This window comes from Drosophila willistoni (assembly GCF_018902025.1).
Source record: "Drosophila willistoni isolate 14030-0811.24 chromosome 2R unlocalized genomic scaffold, UCI_dwil_1.1 Seg167, whole genome shotgun sequence".
Lineage (NCBI taxonomy): Eukaryota > Metazoa > Arthropoda > Insecta > Diptera > Drosophilidae > Drosophila > Drosophila willistoni.
Genome location: NW_025814050.1, coordinates 19,379,538 through 19,402,882, shown reverse-complemented (window position 1 = coordinate 19,402,882; position 23,345 = coordinate 19,379,538). Strand labels below are relative to the sequence as shown.

Here is a 23,345-nt window from a genome sequence, read left to right as displayed (position 1 = left end):
TTATAATTGTTGTTTAGATTTTTTCGCAAAAATTTCTTGTGTTTTTCTTGTTGCTTTTACTTTTTATTGTATGTTTGTTGTAGTTCTTTTTTTTTATCAAGACTTGACATCTTGCTTTTTTGTTTTTGTTTTTTAAATATATATTATATATATATATATTAGTACATATATATACACATACGCACTTGCTATATAAACTTAAATGTATTAACTAAATTAAATAATTTGAATTTATTTTCTCTTTTTTTGTTGCCTTTTCTTTTTAGCTTTTTTTGTATGATTTTAATTTTAATTTGTATATATAATTTATATATTTATAAATATATGTACCTCAATTTGGTATTTACTTTTCTTTTTTCTCTTTTTTTTAGATTTATGTATTTTTTTTTTTGGTTTTTACTTGATTTTGCACGCACACACATTAAACAACAACAAAAGGTTTTTGCTATTTGTATTTCATTTTTATTTATTTTTTTTTGTTTTTTGTTTCAAAAATTATATTCATTAAAGTTGTTCCGAATTCCGTTTCCCCGTATATTTTGAATTCAGTCAGTTTTCCATGACATTCCGATTGTAAATCATATAATTTTAATATACGCTGAAATTTTCGTATTTCAAAGTTTTGCAGAATAAAATTCGAGAAAGTTTTCTTGGCATTCTGCAAAATTTACGGAATTTGGAATAACCATGATTTTGTGTTGGTCTTCTTCTTTTATTATTCATCTTTCATATGGATTTATTGTTAAATTTTTAATTAAATGTAAAACAATAATCGTTAGTCAAATAGTAAAGCTCTGGAGCAGTAAACTAAAAATGTAGAAAACACAAAAAATCACAAAAAAAAAGTAAAACAATTGCACACAACACAAATAATTTCTACTGACATACATACATATATGTATACATCGATTTATATATATATATTGTGTATATATCGGTTCAATATATATATATATATATAAATTTTAGTAATGTTTTGTTTTTTATATAATGCTCAGACTACTAATGACTATTTTTATATGTAGGTATGTTGTTTTTGCTGTCTGTTATTTGTAATTAATATTTATGATAGTGAAGAAATCCGAAGAAAAAAAATATGAAAAAGAAATTAGTTAGGGCTACTTAATTGCTTACAGTTAATAACTTGTCAACTTCTTTTCAAATTTTAAGGTAGCCCTGACTCGAAGACATTAAATAATGTAAAAAAACAGTTAATAATATTATAAAGTTATCATAAAACAAATGTAATAATGTGTGATGTGAACATTTCGTGGCTACAATTTGTTGCTTGTTTTGGTCTATGCCAGTTTTTGTTTTTGTTTTTAGTTTGCAACTAATAAAAAAATAATGAATCGAGTTTGCGTTTTTCTTGCTTTATTTTGTTTGCATGTTTTGTTTTTTGATGTGTTTTTATTATGTTTAATTTATATAAATAATTTTTATTTTGTTTTGTTTTTCTTTCTCACAACATGATTTAAAAGGCTTGGGCTTATTAAAAATAAATTAACAGAAAAGAATTACAGCGATTAAAATTAGAAAACTAAATTAAAAGAAAATTTCTCCTCTTTTTTTTAACATTTTATAGAATTTCTTCCGTTTTTTGTGTTTTGTGTTCAAACTTTCAGCCTAAATTTGTTTTCTTCTGTTTTTTTTTAAAACAATAAATTTAACTTAGTTGGCGCTTTCTTCCTTTATAATGTAAGTGTAATGGTTTTTTTTTGTTTTGTTTTGTTTACTTTTAATGTATTTATATAGATCTCTTCCATTCGACGCCTTGTTTTTTAATGCTAACTTTTATGTTTCTTTTTGTTTTTTTGTTGTTTTTCTTATATTTTTGTTTTTTTTTACACACAAATTTCAGTTGGTTTTTTCTCATTTTTCTCTTTTACATGGCTTAAATTTAAACATTTAGATTTTCTCTTCTTTTATTTTTACTTCTTTCTTTGATGGTTTTTGTTTTTAGTTTTTAGAATTTGAGTAGTTGTTGTTTTTTTTGTTGTTTGACTATGTATTTTGGTGGTGAGAGTGCGCTTAGTTTTGGGTGCCACTGTATCTCTGATCGATTGAAGTTAATGAGCGTAAAAAGATGAATATATCATATCAATTGATTGATCCACATTGTTTTAATGTAATATATGTATTGTTTGTTATGTAAGTTGGTTTTTACTTTGTTTATTGTTGCACGTCGTCGCTCTGATTGTACAACATTATATTATATATATATATGTGTATATATATATATATATATATATATATATATACTCCTTTACCAGAGATAAACATGAGACTTTAAGCTCAGTTTCAGGGGCGGGCTATATTTGTGTATACATTTTTTTGTTTGTTTTTTTTTTTTTAATTTTCTTATTTTGTTTAAATTAATAAAGCATTTTCATATACAAACTTTATTGCAAATATCAAACATAAAAACAAAAATCGAACAATTCGATTGCCCCGTGTGTGTTAAATTGTTGTAGATCGTAATCTGGCTTCAACTTTGTTCCTTTCGCTTGGCTTCATGGTTTTTAACTTGTTAGTTTTGAGGTGTTTAACTACTTTACAACTAAATATCTGTAGTCTCGTGGTTATATATATATATGTATATATATGCTATATGCTTCAAGAGTGAATAATATGTTTCCTTTCCTTTTAGTTTTCTTGTAGTTTCTTGGAAAAATTACACATTTTGCCGCTTCACCAGAAGGATCCTTTGAATGATCGTAAGAAATATCTCCACTGGCTTCTGTTACGACACACAAATAGGTTAATGCTGCAAAGAGAGAAAGAAAGTAAATTTATATTAAGTTTTTCTTAGCAAAAGTCTTGAATAGTGTTATGCTAAAATGTAGATTAACGTATCGTTCGAAATAATACCAGTTTTACAGTTAACATTAATATTGAAACGCTTAAAAAGTTTTTACGTTAATTTTAATTTATTTTTTTAACTATACATTTATATGTATGAAGGAACCCTCAACTACTCGAAATGAAATTGGGTAAGGTAATCTGAATTCTAAGTTTTCGAATGGCATAGCTTTGTCATTCCAATAAAATAAAACCACCTGCCATAGAAGAAGTTAGTCATTTAATGTCTACGAAATTAATGTGATGGTCAACTTTACAACATTTGAATAAATAAAAATGACTTCATTGATGATTCATTCATTGATAATAAATAAATTTACCACATATTGTAGTAGACAATAAAGTTTTGAAATTTATATTTTACCACCAGTGAAATATTAACAGCTCTTTGCACTTTGGTTTTATGATTTCTTTCTAAAAATAGGACCGAAAATATATATATTAACAAATATTAATTTAATTAAGTTGATACTTTTATCATAAAAGAACACCCCTAAATTCGAAATTTATTAGTTTGAAAATTCGCTCGCCAAAGTTTTAAACCATTTAAAATGAAATTTTCGGTAAGACCAATTTAAAGTCTGAGCCATTGTTCATATGGCTCTATATACTGTACATAAAGTAACTCTGCATCATATTAGAACTGACAAACTAAAGGCCATGGGTCCACTAAATTTTTCTATCTAGAGCAATTGGATTAAATAAATTGTTTGATATGTTTTTAAAAGTAAACATAAATTTAAAGAAATAAATGGTAAGCTTACTTTTTTGAGCAACTTTTTATCGTGTAAGGTAATTTATCGATGTATCATCAAATTAATTTATCGATAAAATATTTTTTTATTTTTTTGCCATCTCTAACTTAGCATGCCTTGACTCTGAACACCCGTAGGTATGCTGGTCAACAATTCAAATAATAAAATCACTTCTCTTTTGGGAGTCAAGGAGTAAACATCTCAACATTATTCCTTTCTTCGGATCACTTCAACTTTTTACTTTAAGATGTTTTCCTATAAGCACTTTATTAATGTGGCAACGTTTTAAACTGCCTATTTAAAACGTTATAAAGTGGTTTAAAATTTGGACTACTTTACAAATAAGTTTTGATTTTCCTTTTTCTTAGCATTGCCATAAAAATTATAAAACTTCTATTAAAGAGATTTCAGTTGGCCGCTTGAAGGACAAGGGTATTGTTGAGTTGCTCCTGCTTTTTGCTTTTTGGAATTCATTGGCTTTATTTATCATCTCTGCATTTTCCCTATTTCCCATTGCCATAAAAATTATAAAACTTCTATTAAAGAGATTTCAGTCGGCCGCTTGAAGGACAAATATTTAGTCACGAGAGTTGTTGAGTTGCTCCTGCTTTTTGCTTTTTGGAATTCATTCGCTTTATTTATCATCTCTGCATTTTCCCTATTCTTAGCATTGCCATAAAAATTAAACTTCTATTGAAGAGATTTCACATCGGCTGATCCTACGCTTTTAAGCTCAAATTTAAGGGCACGATTTGCAAGAAATATGAATCTTGAAATATATTTTAAGCTGTTAAAATAAGCTTCATTTTTGAAAAATTTGGTCGCGAGATAGTGTTGAGTTGCTCCTGCTTATTGTCTTTTATTATTATTAAAGTATAGGATATAGTTATAAACTATCAACCTAACTATATTTTACAAGCACTGGCAACTTAGGCCTTCGGCTTAGACGAAAACTACATCCATACACTAGCCTGGGATTCGAACCCGGATCCTCGTTGTTCAGTTGACTAAATGACTGGGCCACTTAGACAACTCTTCTACCGAGGACTGCAATTGTCTTTTATAATTCATTGGCTTTGTACAGTTTGCCTGTTAAAAGTTCATTGTACGTAATATTTTAATTTAGTTTAAAAATTGTTTTTACTTTTGCTATTATTGGAATAACAGTAGTCCACCAACCGAAGATCTACAAGACATTCTGACAGTCTTCAGCAGCTTTTCACTCAGAGCCAGCTATCTTCCCAACTAAAAAATTCGATGCATGTTAATTGTAATTATACAATTAAGCTTATCGGCTAGATATAAGCTAATTTATTTAAAATATATTGCAATATTAAATAAAGCTAGTCTTTGATTTTGGTATTTTGAATAAGCAGAATAATAAGAGTTGATTTGCATATTTCGCCAGCAAAACCAAATTTTTTTTTGCGTCTTTAACATCCAGGCCGATTCCAGTTTATAAGTAATAAATTCTTAATTCTAATTTAGATACTAATACTAATTTCTTGAACAAATTACGTAAGTGGTTTTCGGCTTCTTCACTATAAAAGATGAAGTCTGAATTCGATATTCTTCAGTTTGAATTCAACTTTAAACAATGAAATTTCTGGTAAGTGCAATTTAAAACATTTTATTCTATTACATTTAAATCTTTTGAAAGGTGTATCCTGTTGTGCAAGTGCAAATGCAAAAATTAATCAATCTTTAATTTATTTAGATCATTTTATTCCTTGCCATTGTGGGCATGGCTTGTGCTTTAAGTCCAGGAGCGATTAAACAGGCCGAGGGATTTTCTCGTCAACATGGTCTCCACCAAAGTCAACCGAAGCAGCAAAGTTCAGAACCATCCCATAAGTCAAATGGAAGACCGAATCACTAAGGAATGCCCGTTTTAATTAATGGACTGGCCTGTTAAAGGCTTCGATAGGTTTTATATATTCTTTTATGTAAGATCTACCCATTTGAAACTTGATTAATAAAATTAAACAACAAATACTTGTAAATAAATCGACAAAAGTCGAGGCGGAGGGTAAGAATATATCCTTCAAATGGCGCAACTTCTCTAATTCTATTCAAATCAATACCCGACTTGGACGGAACTCGACTAAAAACTAAATGATCTAGCCTACATCTAAATAGATGTACTTGATATTTGAAAAAATTTTGTGGGGTCGAAAAAAGTCATATCGATTGGTATACCTAGAAGAGGGGTCTGCATAGTATTTCTTTTTGGGACGGATAGAAACCTTTGAATACACAAAATATCTCACCTTTCTATTATTTTGATTTAACATCTGCGTCATCAACATCCAAAATTAAATCTAATTTTTGAGTTTAAGAACTTACTTAATTGCAACATATTTCAATTCCAGTTTTTGGGTGCTAATTTATTTTCGCGACTACAAAAGAAGACAATCGAATTTTATATTCTTTAGTTTGAAATTGTTGTTGAAAGCGATAAAATGAAATTTTTTGTAAGTCTAATTAGATAATTGAGGACATATCAATTATTAATTTGTTTTTTTTTTAAGGCTCTTTTCTTTTTGGCCTTAATTGGCATGACTTGGGCCTTAAGTCCTAAAATACTTCAGGAATTGGAACGCACCCATGGTCTTTATGGTATACCAACAATTGAACCACCACAGGTAAACCCAGAGCCTTTTGAAGTTTCTTCTGCACCAGTGGCTAACCAGAAACAATAAAATTTCTGTTGATTCAAAATGGATTCTAGCTTGGAATAAAATTCCTAAAAAATTCGCACAAATCCAGCTGTTTTAATATTGAAGATCTCGAATAATTCCTTAAAACTCTAGGGCTTATATTTTTTTTTTCTTTGCGACAATGCAGCGATCTAATCCATGTTATTACTTATTTAATCAGTGTCACTAACTCAAAGAAAGAGTTTTCGAAATTAGTCATATGAAGTGCCCGATCCTGAAAACATTTCATTATTGATTTCAAAGCAATTTAGAAGTTCAGGAAACAAACAAAATAGAAATCAAGAGAAAGGTCGTGACTTTGCCTTCAAGCTTTGACCCTTTTTATGAGGGTTCTTAGAACCATAATTATACCAAGATGAAAAGAGGGGAACAAATTTTATACACAAAACCAAGGCCATCCAAACTGCTTGCTGTTACTTATTTCGAATATCTGAGACATCAGCATCTATATCAATTCCTGTTTTGGTTTAATAATTTGTAAATTGCAGCTAACTGCAATTCAAGTTTTGGAATGATAATTAATTGTAGAGGTAGTACAAGTTTCTATGGCTTTCTTGGCCTATAAAAGCAGTCAGCCGACATGTATAATATTGACAGTTACAGTTCGTTCTTCGAAAGGGAAAGTACTTAAAATGAAATTCTTGGTAATTCCAATATCTTAGCATATTTTGTCATTACTGTGAAGTAATCATTGTTTTTTTGGTTTAGATTATACTATTTTTGGCCATTATTAGCATGGCTTGTGGCTTACTCACAACTAAAGAGGCTGCGGCACAACTACAAATTCTTTACTCTGAAGTAACCTCAACCCCCGACCAACCAGCAGACGACAAAGGACACATTTCATCAAATAAACTTAAGCAAATCGTTGGCTGAATAGAAAGGATTTGAATTCAATTAAAAATTGAATAGAAATTAACTTTTTATGAGTATTATATGCTGATTTTAGGTATTATATATAATTTAAAATTTGATATTCCCTTTATAAACTATTCGATCACTAGACGTTTTTTTTCTTTCATTGCTTTAAATTCTGTATTGAAAACAATTCCAATGTTGTCATTTGATTCATTCTGAAAAAATGTTTATTTAGCACTAGTTTTGTTTATATTTTATCAATAAATTAGAAGAAAACACTCTTGATTTCATTTGTTTGTTTTCTTACACTCTCAGTATCACATTCTCCAAAGTATTCTAATTCTAATCTGTAGTCCAGTAGTAAATCTATTCTGAGGTCTATAAGTCTGGGGTTCGGCTCATTTTTCATTGACCTTTGCTTTCCAAAAGTTATTTAAGATTTAAGATACAATCACTTATAATATATTAGTTAAGAGTATCAAAATGGCAAACTTCTATTTTAAATATAGATTTAAATATACAGTTTATCTGGGTTTTGTACTCTTCCGTTTGTTTGACGGTCACCTTGAATACGGCCAAGTTTGTGCTTCCTACTTTTTTTGTTGTGCTTGTTTCATTTAGCAAAGTTTTTTAACCTCAGGCCACAAACATAAATTCAAATTGGGCATACAAAACTATAAAAAGCAAAAGCAATGTGACTCAAAAATACAAAAACAAAACCCAACAAAGTTTAATGAATTATAAAATTTATTTCTATTTTTGTTGTTATTTGTCTTTCCATCTTTTTTCTGATGGCTAGATAAAAGTTAACGCCAACAAAGCTCATTGGAGCTGTGGGTTAAACACGTGAAGTTATGATATTTACACAGATCTCAGGTCTCTAGGTCAAGGTCATCAATTAAAAGATCGTCAAACCGCAAAGATTTAGCGGCAAACAATGAGTGGAAAACTGATATGAACTGATCTGATGTTTAATGGTTAATGGCTTTAATTGTTTCGTTTCTTAACGTTTCAATTTTTAACAACAGTTCTATGGATTCTTTCGAAAATTTTATCCAATTTTGAAAAACTAGTAGTCCATTTAAAAATAAAGTGGGAACTGGTTAAGGCTATGAGAATACATTTAAAACTTTGAGTTCTCATTAATGAGTACTCTGGGTAAAATACAAAAAATCTAGTTATCCGAATACTTTTTGAATGAATACAATACATTTTTAAAAACTTTAAACAAACGAAACCAGATAAATGAATCAAGAGAGACTGAATGGAATGAACAATCGGGTTATTCGGAAGCTTAAGACGTCTTAGTATTCACAATTTTTTGAATATTCGAAAGCTAAATTTGTTTTCAAAAGTAACTAACAATATGAAATCCACATGTATTCAACGAATGAATGAAATCGACATGTATTCAACGAATGAATGCATTTATTAATCTATTAATTCTATTGAACGAATGAATGAATAAGACCTTTGGTTGTATTCAACAAGTTTATGAACTAGATTTTTAGTTCTATTCAACGAGTAAATGAGTTTGACTTCCACATATATTCATTCATGAACTTATTTCAGTTTTCAGTCACATTCATTCGATTCATTAGGGGAATGAATGTCTCAAAAAACCTTCTAATCATGTTTGGTTTAAGGGTTTTTATGAATAGAGAATATATCAAAGACGATTTAAGGTCACGTGACAATTTTTCGAATACAATCTCTTAAGGGTTTTTCATTTTTCTGTATTTGAATAGTTTTTACCTCTACTTTAACAAATTCTTAGCCAAAGCTCCCAACTTAAATCGCATTCCCTCACGTACATAGAAGCAAAAATCGCTTCAGCTCCAAAACATTTCCATTCCCGACTGACTACGAAACAAAAACAAAAAAAAAAGGCAACAGAACCTGGTCAAACTATAAGAACAACCTGCAACCCCATGACCATCCCCAATGTATAAACACTTTCCATGTTTCTCATGGCATGTTAAAAAAAAAAGAAAAAAAGAAAAGAAATACATACAAAACTTTATAGATTTAGCCGCTTATCAGTCCCCACAGCACATTCAGTTCCCTTGGCCGATGTCGGCGCTGAGGGTGGGCTTATGACGTAAGCGGCAAAAGCAGCGCAGCGCAGCGAACTATATATTAAATATTTTACACATAAAAAAAAAAACAGACACACACAAACGAATAAAAAGATAAAATAACAAAAAAAAAAACAAAAGTTTCTGTTTTTTTGTCGGCTTTATTATCATTGTTGGCGTCGCTACACCCACGTTAAATTGTTATATATATACATATATATATCCAGTATATTCATGCATATGAAATCGAAGAAGAGCCATATATAATATTATCCGACATATGTACAATTTTCCATTGTCTTTTGTCTTTGGCTCTGACTTAAATTACATAAAAGAAAACAAACGAAAAAAAAAACCATGGCCGAGATGGCAATTACGTGAGTCAAGTAACAATATCGAACAACCATATTCATTTATATAGACATACCACCTATATATGTACATATATGTATATATGCTTGTTGAAAGTGAATTTAAAAAAGCTTTCACCTATTAGCCACAATTGTTTGGCCTTGAAGCATACTTAAATATGCTAAACATTTTGAAATTCGGGACTTAATATTTTAACCTAAACGAGATATGAAATATTTTTAAAGATTTCTATATAATATATCAAGAAAAAACAATATCAGATTGATATTATCAATCAAGAAACGATGGATTAAAATTCTTGTATAGCTTTTGTTTTATAAAACAAAAAGATAACTTTTTATCAATTTAAATTGTATTTCAATCTTAATTTTTTCTCTTAATAAAGGTTATTATTATAAGTTATTCCTAGCTAGTTTTATAATCCATTTTATATCCATTCCGAAGTCACGAAATTTCTGACGGAAAACCATTAATATTGAGCTTCTTCCTCTTTATGTATTTTTGTCCTACAACCAATGACAAATATGTTGCGTTTGCTTTCTTTGCAACATTTTCAAAAATGAGAGAATTGAAAATAAAAATGATTATTTCATATATCTAATGCATATAAATTAAATTATATAAGCAAAAAGCACAACAAAATGTTCTTTCGTCTACAAAAGATGAAAAACATTTTAATAAATCAAATATATATAGTCATGTCTAGATATATATACATATACATTCTCTATAAAACGAGAAAAACTCAAACAGCTGTTGTTTTTGTTGTTGCTGTTGTTGTTGTTGCTGGTCGGTCTACTTTTGTTTCAATAATTTATACAAACATACCGACATCTGTATATATTTATATGTATTTTTGGTTAGTTTATAAATATCACACATAGTCCACACCAATCCATATAGAAGGAGTCTCCTCTCTATATGTATTGTCTGATTGCATTTTATTTATAGTTGACTTTTATATAGAGGAGGCTTTAGTATAGTTAGTTAGTTTGGTTTAGTAGTAACGTTGTCAGCCAGTTGTTGTATTTCCCTTGACAATAATTACACACTTTTAAAATGCAGTCCTCTGCTTGGTTATCATTAAATATTCAGGAGAAAACTAATGAGACTAGAGAGAGAACGACGAACAGCTGCGACAAGCTGTCTCTGTGGTCGGAACGTTGTCGTTCTCTCTGCGTGTGTCTGTGTGTGGCCTTCTTTAAAATGCACAAAAAAACTAAAGCTAAATACACATAACTAGAGAGACACCGCCACACACACTACACACACACACTGAAAACCATGCCAAATGGCTTCGTCATCATCATCATCATAGTTGTCGTTGTCGTTGTCAATGTGGGCGATGAAAGAGACTCAACTACTTAATGTTACTTAAAAATTTTACATACTTGTGCACACCTCGACCCCCCACGCCACAACCTCCCCCCACCTATGATTTCCATATGAAATCATTCTCATATCCCCTTAGATACATGACACAGGTCAGGACTGTTTAAATTCTGTTGACAACTTACTAATATATAGTGTAAACCAGCTCACATGGCATATTTGATAAGGCCAACAACTCAGGAGGAATTCCCAAATGGAGCAACAGAATAATAAAAGACATAAGAAAAAGAAAAAAAAAGCTAACTAGCATAAAGAATCTGGAGAACATTTCTATGATAAAATCATAAAATGCTAAAGTTTTCCTGCACAAAGAATTTTCAATTTGAATTTAAAATTTGTCAAAGACATAATGAAACCCTAAACCGTGGCTAAGTCTATATTCTTATATTTCATTATAACATTTTGTTTTTGTTAGTTTTTTTATAAACTAGAAATTAAAACAAATGCAAAAGAAATAACTATAACTCGTATGAAGGGAAATGTATAAAGTAAATGTTTTCCAAAGTATTTAAAAGTTCTGAAAAAAAACATTTAAAAGTTGTTTAAGAACTTTTTAATACTCTCTTTTTTAAATAAAAAAAACAAACTTCAACTAACGAACTTGTTAAAACAAGACTCTTTTAGAAAATTTATTCACTTCAAGCAGTGTTACTAAAACATTTTTAAGGAAAATAAATTTATTAATTAATTTGTAAATTTTCATTTTAAAGAACAAACTGACTTCAAACACACATTTAATTGTATGACAAAATACTTTTTAAAGTCTCCCATATGATTACTTATAGATTACTTATAAGTCTCCCATTTGTCATATAAGTAATCTCTTACTTACATACATTACTTCCTTCTCATTTAAAATGATATTTCAATTTCCCTTTTGCACAAAATGAATGCTGATGAACGCACTTTTGACCCCACCCAAAAGTATTCATGTATGCGAATATGCACTGCATGATGAAGTTTTCTTTTTTTCTACTGTTCAAATTCAAGAGTCAAGTCAGTCGTCCGAGCCGAGTTATGAGTTCAATAACCAATGAAAAATTCTGCAATTTGCAATTCACTTCGTTCACTTAGTTCTTTCCTTTTGTTGTTCTTCTCTGATGATTCTCACAGTCATCGAGCAAAAAGAAAACGAAAACGCTTTGAACTTTCAACTTGAACATCGTGTTATTTTGTTAATAACAAAACAAATGCAACACAAATTGATTAAGAAAATAAAAGGCGCTGTTCACACAATTGACATGACGTCCCCCTCCTCCTCCTCTTCCACCGCGCTGTGTCTCATTCTGCCTAAATCGAATCGAATTGTAAATCAAAGTGCGTGGAAAACTTTTTTAGAAAGAAAAGAAGAAAAATGCGAAGCGGCCGTATCTAATGTCAATAAACTTTTTGGTTCTCAATACGAAATGTGATAAAAAAGCAAAAGGCAACAAGAGAAAAAGTTGAGAACAAAAAAAGAATAAGAAGAAGATGACGTGAAAAGAAAATTGAGAAATTGATTGAGTGCCTCGAGACAAATCAATTAAACTAAGATGAAAAAAGAAATGCTCAAATCTAATACGATATGCTACACCTACACATATATACAAATGATATATATATGTATGTCTGTTTTTTACTATAAAGAACTACAAGTAAATGTCAGAAGTGAAAATGAACAGGAAACAACAGTGAGAAATGTGAATTAATGAAATACAAGCAAAAGCGAGGAAAAGTAAATTTAAATTTTTTGCAATGAGTGAGATTTTGTTGTTGTTGTTGCTGCTGCTGCTGCTGTTGTAACAAAATTAACTACGAAAGTAATTAAAGACTAAGGCGCAACAAGGGCTAGGGGGGACAGTTGTGAAAGAGGGGGCAACGAGTAGGGAACCACTTATGCCCACAGGGACAGAGAAAGGAAAGTGGCAGCAGTCATAAGGATAAAGAGAGAAAAAGGGTGAGGGAAATGATGATGGAAGGCAAAAGCAACTTGTCTTGCGCGCGCGCATGAAGGCAATTAACATTACACACAAACGCACCACCCACCCACTGAGCACCCAACCACCCATCCCCCAACTATGTACTACAAAAGGGCGAAAAGGGTTAAAAAAGTTTGCCAAAAGGGATGAATATTGAATGGATAAACGGCATTAGAATTTCCATTAGAGAGTTTTCTTCTTTGTTTCTGTCTTGCTGGAAAGGGAAATTCAAAACTACTGAAAATTAAAGTTTTCTTTCTTGGAATTTCTGTGGCACTGGAAAGTTTCATTATCCATTTTATCTCAAACATTTCGCCATTTACTTTTTATAGCTAATAAAAAGTTTGTAACTTGGAAATGTATTATATTTTATTTATTATTTTATTCAAGATGAACAAATATTTTACTCACATTTTCTATTACAAATATTAACGAACCGTAAATAAACGATTTTCTTTTGATGACATTTTTGCTTGATTAGTTTAGCAATGCGAATGCTTTTAGACCTATAGAAATATATATATATTTATATATAGAACTCGCAGCTGTTTTTACGATAAACTCTTGTTTCGTGGAAAGAGAAGAAACTTGTTACTTAACATGTAGTTTAAGATAACGAAAAACAGTGAATTAAATTTACAGAGGTCTTTATTAAGGTATTTACATGGAAACGAAATGAATACATTTGAATATCTTTAAATAAATAGTGCAAGAACAGACAACAAATTTGACACATTTTTTACTTTATCCTGGTTTGAATGGCAAGGAGTAAATGTTAATCGAATAACTTGATTGATTCTTAATTGATTCAGTCATTCGTTGTTCACAAATTCATTTATTCGATCACATGTGCTTAAAGTTTCAAATAATTGAGTCAATTTGAGTAGAGATCTACATAAATACATTCAATATTTTTTTAATAAACGAATGTATTTGCATATTTTTGGATTAAAAGAATAAGAAAGAAGTGTGTGAGGGGGAGTTAAAAACAAAAGTGATCAATCTTTGACATGAAAAGGCATTTACTCTAGAATAAAATACATTAGATGTATTCAAACACCTAGGATGACACTTTTTGAATATGTTGTAAAAAGAAATAAATCATTTCATTTCGTTTTCGCCACGTTAACTATCTCTTTTAATCATTTCTTGTAGGATGTTCTTAAGCTCGACTTACAAGCAAAACAATTCGAATAAATTTCTAAAAATGAGTGAGTACAAAGCAATTTTGTTCATTCATTTCGTTATAGCTTAAATGCTATGTATAACATACTTAATAATGTTTTTAATATACTCAGACAGACCCCATTTGCAATTAGTAGAGAATATGTTCCAATGTTATGGATAATTTGCAATAAAATTATCACAATTTCATATCAATCTTTTTAATAGACTTTTGTCGAAACCCTCGTTTGCTTTTACACCCACCCACACACTCACACACACGCACAGCAGGCACACAAGGACTTGGCTAGAGGAAGACAGAAGGAGGACACAGACTGATATTGTTGTTCTTGCTGTTGTGGATGAGGAGGCTTACACGCAACAGCGCCGCCGGCGACATGAAGCACAATTTGTGCGCTGCAATAAAATGAAATTAAAATTTGAAACATCTACAACAACAAAAAACAGGAACAAGAGCAAATAGGGGAATGGTAGGGAATACATATCTCTCCCCTCTCCACTCCTCTGAAACTTAAGCATCGTCATCCATCGTCATCATTTTTATACTCTCTGCCCATAAGGGGCTCATTGGAATCGCCAACCTGTCAAATGATTTCGAATCATTTGATCTTAGAACTCGAAAACTACCAAGAAATATATGACAGAATTAACCATAATTTCATTAGAACTGTGAGCGGGGTAACTACACCCTCGCAGGGTATTTAAAAGTCGCATTCATACATGACTTTTTGCCCGTTTGTTTCTCTCGCTCTTATGCTCTTATTTCGCTGGTAATTATGATAAGACAGTAATTACATTTATCTGCTTCTGGCAGCATAACACAAAATAAAATAAAACAAAATAAAAAACTCAACTTTAGCAAGTGCGTGTGTGGGTTTACCGTGTTGAACGCGCGACAACATTGCGTATGCGTAATGTGGGTTGACTAACAAAAAACCAAAAACCAAGCATGGCCAGAGACCAAACAGGGAGAGCAAGTGAGATAAAAAAAACGTTGAACATTGAAATTTCTGTAGGTTATTTTTTAGAATTATTCAAATATGTCAAGGACATTAATAAGTCAATTAATTTCTACTGCTTGTTTCTCACTGTGTACCAAACAAATTTAATTAAGATGGAGGAAAAAAAAGTGATATCAAATCCATTTACACTAAACTAAACACAAGAACCTACTAAACGACATCACAGACTAGAAGAAATCGTTATTCTTAGAACTTTTTTCAATACATTGATTAATTTTCTTTTCCCCAAGACCATATAATATATGTATGTTTATTATTAAAAACTGGGTTCTAGACGGCTTGAGGTCAATAAATCTTTCTAATTTTAATTTTAAAGATTTTTAACGGTATTAAGGATTTTTTGAATTAAACAACTGAAATAACTGATATTTAGGATCCCTGCTATATTCATATAACTTAATTTTGCACTAGATTCTCAATAAATTGTTTAAAACTTATTATAAAACATCATTACTTACATCATTACTTATGAAGTAATGCTTTAAGAACTTTTTCGTATTGTATATATGTAGATTAAGTAAACTATTTTCATTTAAATGTTTATTTTCTTGCTTATTTATAAAAAAAAAGTAATTAATACATATTGGTAAATTTATGATTTTTTATTTACAAAGCAAAACAAATTTTAAATTTTCTTTTACTGAAAGCTTGAGAAGCAAAAATCTATAGAAATTTCTTATCTAAAATTATCATCTTTTGAGAAAACTTAAAGAAAAACCATTCAAAGAAATTTTATAAAAGTTTTTTTCCCAAACCAAATTTTACTCACCAGTGTAATTACTATAATCGAAAAAAAGAGAAATGACTAATTATAGGTAAAAATGAAAAGAAACAAAAAACCAAAAGCTGACACTAACTAATTAATCAATAATTGCCCTTTGCGTGTGCAGAAAGAGAGCGATAGCGAAAGAGAGAGAGGGAGAGGGAGACACCTGACAAGAACACACCAAGCAGCAGAAAGACAGTGAAATATATAGTAGAAGAAAAAAAAAAGAAACAGAAAAGTGGGTGGGGGGTAAATTCAATTAATTTGTTGCCTAGCACCTGTTTAGAGGGCTAGGGCACCCAGCAGTACATCATCTGCCATTCTACCACCTACGATTTCCTTAGCCATACCCCTTCGTTGCCCTTCCCCTTTTGCCCATCAACCATCAAGTTTACCTGCTGCAACGGCCACTTCAGCCAATGTCAAACTCACGACAACAACAATAAAATTATTATTGATTACATGTCATTTCTATTGAATTTGTATGAAAGAGATGGTCGCTTTATAGAAAGAGCGGCACAGTTCTATCTCTATCGCACTCACTTGGACTTTATCAAATTCAATTAGGCTCACCATAGACCATAACTGTAATTGTGTGTTTGAGAGAGAGAAAAACACAAAACTGAAACACGAAACCAAAAAAAGTCAATAAATGTTACTACTTTGTTATCAGGATAGACAGAAAATTTATGCATGATGTAATAGGAATATAGCAAAAAAAAGGGAAATAAAACCAAGCCAAGTGGTTGATTAGGTCGGGTGTTGGTCGGGTGGGAGACGTAAATGGGGAGGAGGAGGATTCATTGCATATTGCATATTCTTAACCCATTTTCCCACCCAAAAAACTGGGCCACCTACTAAGCACAATGTGAATGGGTGGGGTGGGAGGGGTCTGGGGCTGGTAGACACAATGGAAAGTCCACCGACCCGCATGCATTTATATAGTCGTTGTCATATAACAGAACTTGACGGTAGTTTTTTTTCTTCTTCTAGTTGCATAAATTAATGTAATAAATGTCTTTTGTTTAGTTTGTCCTTAGTTGATGTTGTTTTTACTGCTGTTGTTGTTAGCTGTTCTCATTCTCATTCTTATCGCTGCCAACTGTTGTTTCAGTTAAATTTTCTTTAGCTTTCCGTTGAACTCTGGGCGTCAATAAGTTTTCCATGATCTTGTTGATAAGACTTGACAGGAGCGTTCGTTCCTCCCCCAAATAGTCTTAATAAAATGCCGCTTATTTCTTATTCTATGATTTTAGTTTGTTAATTTTTGTTTACCCTCTACTGATTTATTAAAAATATAATAATTGAAAGTTGAATACTCTATATTTCTACTTAAAAAAATATATTTAGATCTGTTCTCGCTTCCAAATTGTTGTTTCATTTTCGCATTATTTTGATATTAACAAATAATTTTTTAGTATTTTCGTATATGAATCTAATAATTTGCATGTGGAAATAAGTGGATGAAGCAGATATCAATTATGATAAAGATTTTTTAAAGTACATCGGAGTCGTTATAACCGTATTCTACTGTATTTGGAATCGAAAACTTTAATAAATAAAATAGTCTTAAGACTAAAGTATAGCTAAAGTTCATATTGTTATTAACTTGTGGTTCTCCACTAAAAATTTAGGGTTTACAGAGGGTAAATTTTGGCGAAGCTTTATACCCTACTAATTTACATTAACCTAAACTTACTTCTAATGGAAATCAAGTTCAAATACAAGTAATCAAACTTCCTTATCTATAAAAAGTCAATCCCAGTCAATGATTTCGAAATGAATTTCCACAAGCCGAAATAACAAACATTAGATACCATTAAAAAAAAAACATTTAAAAACTGAAGGTTACTTCAATTTATGAAAAATCTATAAAATATTGTAACACCACAAGGGCTCGTCCGGGATTTGAACCCGGGACCTCCCGCACCCGAAGCGGAAATCATACCCCTAGACCAACAAGCCAGTTGCTTGATGTCCTTTAAACATTGATTCAATAATCTTTCAGTTTTGAATCATTTTGAATCATAAGGATAATATGGTTTATTCGAACCTAAACCAATTGGCAGTTTAATTAGTTGTTTCTCCTTGCCAAATATTTGAATATATTTTGTGATTACTTCAATAAACACTTTCATTTGAATTGAGGGGCAATAAAATACTTATTCAAGGGTATATACTTAGGGTATAGACCCAGCCTTTTCTGTTCTCTTTTTGTATTGCATTTTATAGGTAAATACTGTATCAAATTCTAGGAAAATTGATAAGACAATCAGCTATAATGTTTATTTACTTTTTGTTTTTTAATGAATATTTTCAATTTCCTTGATAAGCCAATTGAGATTTTTAATATATGTACATACATAAATAGACAAAAAAAAAATCGTGAAGAAAGGGTTAGATTTGCCTCTTTTTTATAGTTTATAGCTAAGAAAAAATAAAGAACCTGAAAAAAACTAAACACTTTAAAAAAGATAAAAAGAAAATAATTTTCAATTCTCATTGTATGCTTCCAATTTTCATGTAGAAATTCTATTCTAATTTTCTTATGAATTCTGAATGAAAATTGCATGGCACTGAAAAATTTATAAACTAAAAGAGGCATAGAGAGACAGGGAGCGAGAGAGAGAGAGAAAGACAGATAGATGGCGCGATAGTGGGAGAAGCAAACAAACAAACACACTAAAAGAAAGGTAGAGATAGATAGAGAGAGCCGCTAAAAAAGTACGCATTGTATCTCACAGATACATACACACAAAGAGGAAAAATAAACAGCAAAAAAGAAAAACGACGAAAAATAATTGCAAAAACAGAAAGAGAGAGGGCAAAAAAAAAAAAGAATGTGTAAAACGAGCGCACAATGGCGATGGTCTGCGACTTCAACGTGTGCGTTATTTAAATGATTTTGCCAGTTTGCTTAATTTAAATGTTTTTTTTATTATGGCCTGCATTTGCCTGACTGCCCGACTGACTGATCGACTGTCTGTCTGTCTGTCTGTCTATCTGACGTCTCACTCTCTATCATCAGCCACTCCTAACAATTTCAGAGAGACATATCAAACTCGTTTTGCAAAAAAAAGAAATATATGTATGTATATAAAAAACACTAAAAACAAACAGCCAAAAAGCAACAGCAACAACCGAAAATAAAAGTAACAAAAAAAAAAGAAAAAACCAACAAACAAACAAACAGAAACAAAAAATCCATTTAATTTATTCTCAATGCGTACAAGCGAAACGAAAATAAAACTGAGAATTTTTGAACAGTTGTTGCGTTTCATTCCGCTGTCAGCTGGGGCGAGAGTAGTTAGAATTATTGATGATATAGCTGAACACATATAGACAGACATATTAAATATATATATGTACATACACACATACATACTTATTTATATCATCATGGGAATGACACAAACATTTACCTGTTGATGAAAAAATTTGATTAAAACACAAAAGTGAAAAGCTTAAATTGTGAAACTGCTTTGAAGATCTTGCTAGATGATATGGAAAATTCATTGCTTGCTAATCATTTTGGGTATAAAAATTGAAATTAACAGCAGAATATCAAAGTGATGTATCTAAATACTTAAGAGGCCTTTGTAGTACATATGTACATTCTGCGTCTTTTACTGATGTGATTTTGATTATGAATACCACAAAAAACTGTCTCTAAATTAAGTTTCAGAAAAAAATCGAATATTATATTCCAAATCTTCTAAACTGAACCTACCACAAAAATTACACAGGAGCTTTAACCAAGTTAGTTGACTCATACTGGACAGCTATTTAAGTAAAACAGTTTATTTATTAAAAATGTTTTACCTATGTATTAGAGCACTGCCTGTGTGATAACAAATTAACCTCGAATAAGTCCATTACGAATTGAATTCAAATGAATGAATGACAACTACACAATAAGATGAATGAGTGTGAGTGTAAGTATTTCTAAAAACTAAATCGAATCAATAAGTGAAAAAAGCAAAACAATTTGAGGTGAGTGTTTTTGGGTAGTAGTGTTTTGAATACATTTGAATGTCTAATTGGATCGGATTGTTTCCCATTCTCTTTTACTGGTTGTTGGGTTCAAAACGTTTAGAACGACTGTGAACACACAGAATTACAAAATTAATTCTATTAGATATCAGTAATTGCCATATTATGTCATATTCAAAAGTATTCATTCGTTCTGACAATCCATTCGTTGTCATTCATTTTAACAAATTACTTAAGTTATCAAACATATGCTTAGCACTTGTATCCATACTCATTAATTTCATTGCAAGCTTAATACTCATTCAATTCACTTCAATTTAAATAAATGAAATTTAAACATTCATTCAGCTCTTTATTACAAATTCCCAATTCACTTCAAATTGTTTATAATCCGTTTAAAATATGAAATCGGTATTTAGCAGCCTCAAAAAGTGTGATTAAAAAGTGAAATAAGTTAGTATTCGTTTTTTAAGCTATATTCATTGGTGACTCTGTAAGCTATTTTAGATCTGAATTGATAACCAGCTAGTCTATAATTGTTTTCGATGAATGTTAAAGTATTTACGGCAACTATAAACTTAAACCAGTTAACTATGTATTGCTAAACTAAGCTTATGTACTTGAGAAATAAGAGGGTTTATTGCTTCATGATGGTGGAATCTCAAATTGAAGACTCTTTAGCTGTAGCTACTTATTAAAAAAAAAGTTTAACAATAAAAATAAGAAACTTTGATCTAGCTCTTAATAACTTCTGAGAATTGTGAGTGTGATAAAATGGAGTGAACTCCCAACATTTAATTACCAACAATCATTGTCTTATATAAGAACTTTTAGTCAAGGGGGCATATAAAGAGCCCTTATTGTTGTTGTTGTTCTTGCTGTTGCTGGGCACAATGAACTGCAATCTTCTTTTGAGTTGCTTGCAGTTGTTGCTTTTAATTACGAGCATTGTCTACACGGTTATTGTTATTATTGCAGTTGCAGTTGCAATTTGTGTTGGTGTTGGTATTTTTGTTGCTGTGACTGTTTAGCTGCAGCTCGTGCGTGTTTGCTTGCTAACTGATTTGAGGGCACTGTTACAAGGCTGGCTGGGGCCTAGTCGGACGCCTCCAAATGTCTTGATTCTCTGTCTCTCTCTCGCTCTCTCTCTATCTCACAGCAGACATTAATTGGCTAGACAACAACGTCTCAGCTTCAAAACGCGTTGGCAGTTGAATTCGTTTTGGTCGTTTTGTGTGTGTGTGTGTGTGTGAGATTTATGTTGCTGCTAAACTTGGTCTAAGTGTTTATTGGAGCCAAACAAATGTGTGACTTCTTTGCAGAACGTCACGAGAAAACACGCACAACGAAAAGAGCAATAACTAAACTTAATCTCAACTGGACAACTTTAAAACGAAAAAATCAACAAAGAAAGCAAAAATTTATTGAATTTTCTTAACCCTATAAAGCCTTGGGGAGACTTTAATCGATTGTCATATAATTCAAAAAATAAAAAAAAACTAAGTTGTTGAAGTTGGATAATTGCCTTAAGCCACTTTTAAGTCTTTGAGAGTTAACCAATTATTAATAGAAAAATGGAAAATATATAAAAATCATTGCAAATTTAGATAAACAAAAATTAAATTCAAGTTCATCGGATGCTCCTTTGAAACTGACTCAATTTTCTGAACTTTTACAGGGATCTGTAATTATTACAAGGAAATATGTAATTATTACAAGCCTTTCAGTCAATTTGATTAGATCGACTAGATATTTAAGATGTTTTAAAGGCCATTAATAACAACAAATTTAGTTCAATGCCTTAAAAAAGCCATCATTTAGTTAAATCAACATAGTATATATCTTTGCATTTTTCGTATTATTGTGTTACTAAAGTTTTGTTTGCAAAGTTTGGGACCATCATAACAGTCGATTAAATTAAAATTTGACATTAATTATTGATGCTGGCATTGATATAATTATTGATTGATCCAGTACTCCAAAATTTATGTGCCATAGAATACGCCTTTTCGCCCAGTATTGAATACCAAGAGGGATTTCCCTTAGGTCTTCTTGTTCATAAATTTCTCAAATCTTTAATCAAAATTCTAGTGATATAAGAAATTCTTATGATATTTCGCATACAGTAGAATCCGGTTATAAGGAAGCTCAAGGGACCGACGATTTTTGTCGTTATATCTGAATGACGTACTAACCGGAGACCCTTTCATATAAGTTTGTATTGGGACCAACCAATCAGTCATCAAACTTTAGTCGCTATAACCGGATGGACGTTAAAGGCCGAGTCGTCATAGCCGCATTCTACTGTATTTCGAATTTTTAGAACTTTAAAGAAAGGCATAAACATCGCCTTTGATAATTATTTGACAAAATTATTAAACATTGGTACTAAAACTCGTGCGATATAAAGACAAAATAGTTACTAAAACCGAAAGATATTAATTTCTATATTGAGGGGCGTAAATCTGACATTTTTGAGGAAAATTCTTGATTCAATATCGCATCTTGACCATCTTTGTATATAAAGTCTTGGATTCCGAGGAGGAAATTACGCTCACTTCAGCCCTTTCCAGGATCAGTAACTGCATTTAATATGCATTTTGATATAAAGTGATATAGATGCATCGATTTACTTTGTAGAAGATTCAACTGAAGCTATCTATCTATTAATATTTTAAAGATAGCACAACATATACTACTTATCATCTAAGTTTGATATAAAAAACATGTACATATAATTTAACAAACTTAAAGTACCAAATAATAAATATAAATATATTGCTACCAACTAGGTATGAAAATATATAAATTTCTATTTACTCCAAATGCCATAGTACTAGAAGTTCTTTTACTAGCTATTCCTGATCTAAAATCGGTTTTTCAATATTGAAATCAATCTAGAAAACTAATATTTAAATAATAAAATTGATTCAATGATGGCTCAATGATTCAATTTGTGGCTTTATACTTATCATGCTATCTTGACTCGAGTTATCAGACACAATGAGGCCATAAAGCGCCAAAACTTAAACCTACCAGAAAGCGACTAAAAATGAACTGATAAAACAATCAGAAATCCATTGAGCTCATTTTGGGCAAAATATAGTAAATAGGAAAAATGAATTGAGTTTACCACTTAGTACCCATGACTAACATTAGGCAGAGAGAGAAAAGGGAAAACAACAACAACAGCAAAAACACTCAAATTCCGTTTTGATTGATGAGTTGCTTTTTTTTTTTTGGTTCTTGTTGTTCTTGGTGTTGGCGTTAATTAGTGCCAATAAAAATGTAGACGACACATGTCACATGAAAATATTCATATACATATATACATTTGTATATATATATATATATTCATATTTATAAATGGACAAGAAATATAAA

General features: G+C 30.7%; 1 long non-coding RNA gene and 1 other non-coding gene across 3 annotated transcripts in view; both read right to left on the bottom strand.

Moving 5' to 3' along the window:
• Nucleotides 1-2,501: 2,501 nt before the first annotated feature.
• LOC124460291 overlaps nucleotides 2,502-23,345 on the bottom strand; it is a 28,362-nt gene continuing 7,518 nt past the window's right edge. For both annotated transcript variants that reach the window (XR_006954221.1, XR_006954222.1), the window contains exon 2: nucleotides 2,502-2,767. This is a non-coding gene — a long non-coding RNA (uncharacterized LOC124460291). The remainder of the gene's footprint in view (nucleotides 2,768-23,345) is intronic.
• Nucleotides 17,862-17,933, bottom strand: Trnap-cgg. The gene has a single exon. It is a non-coding gene; the product is annotated as a tRNA-Pro (tRNA).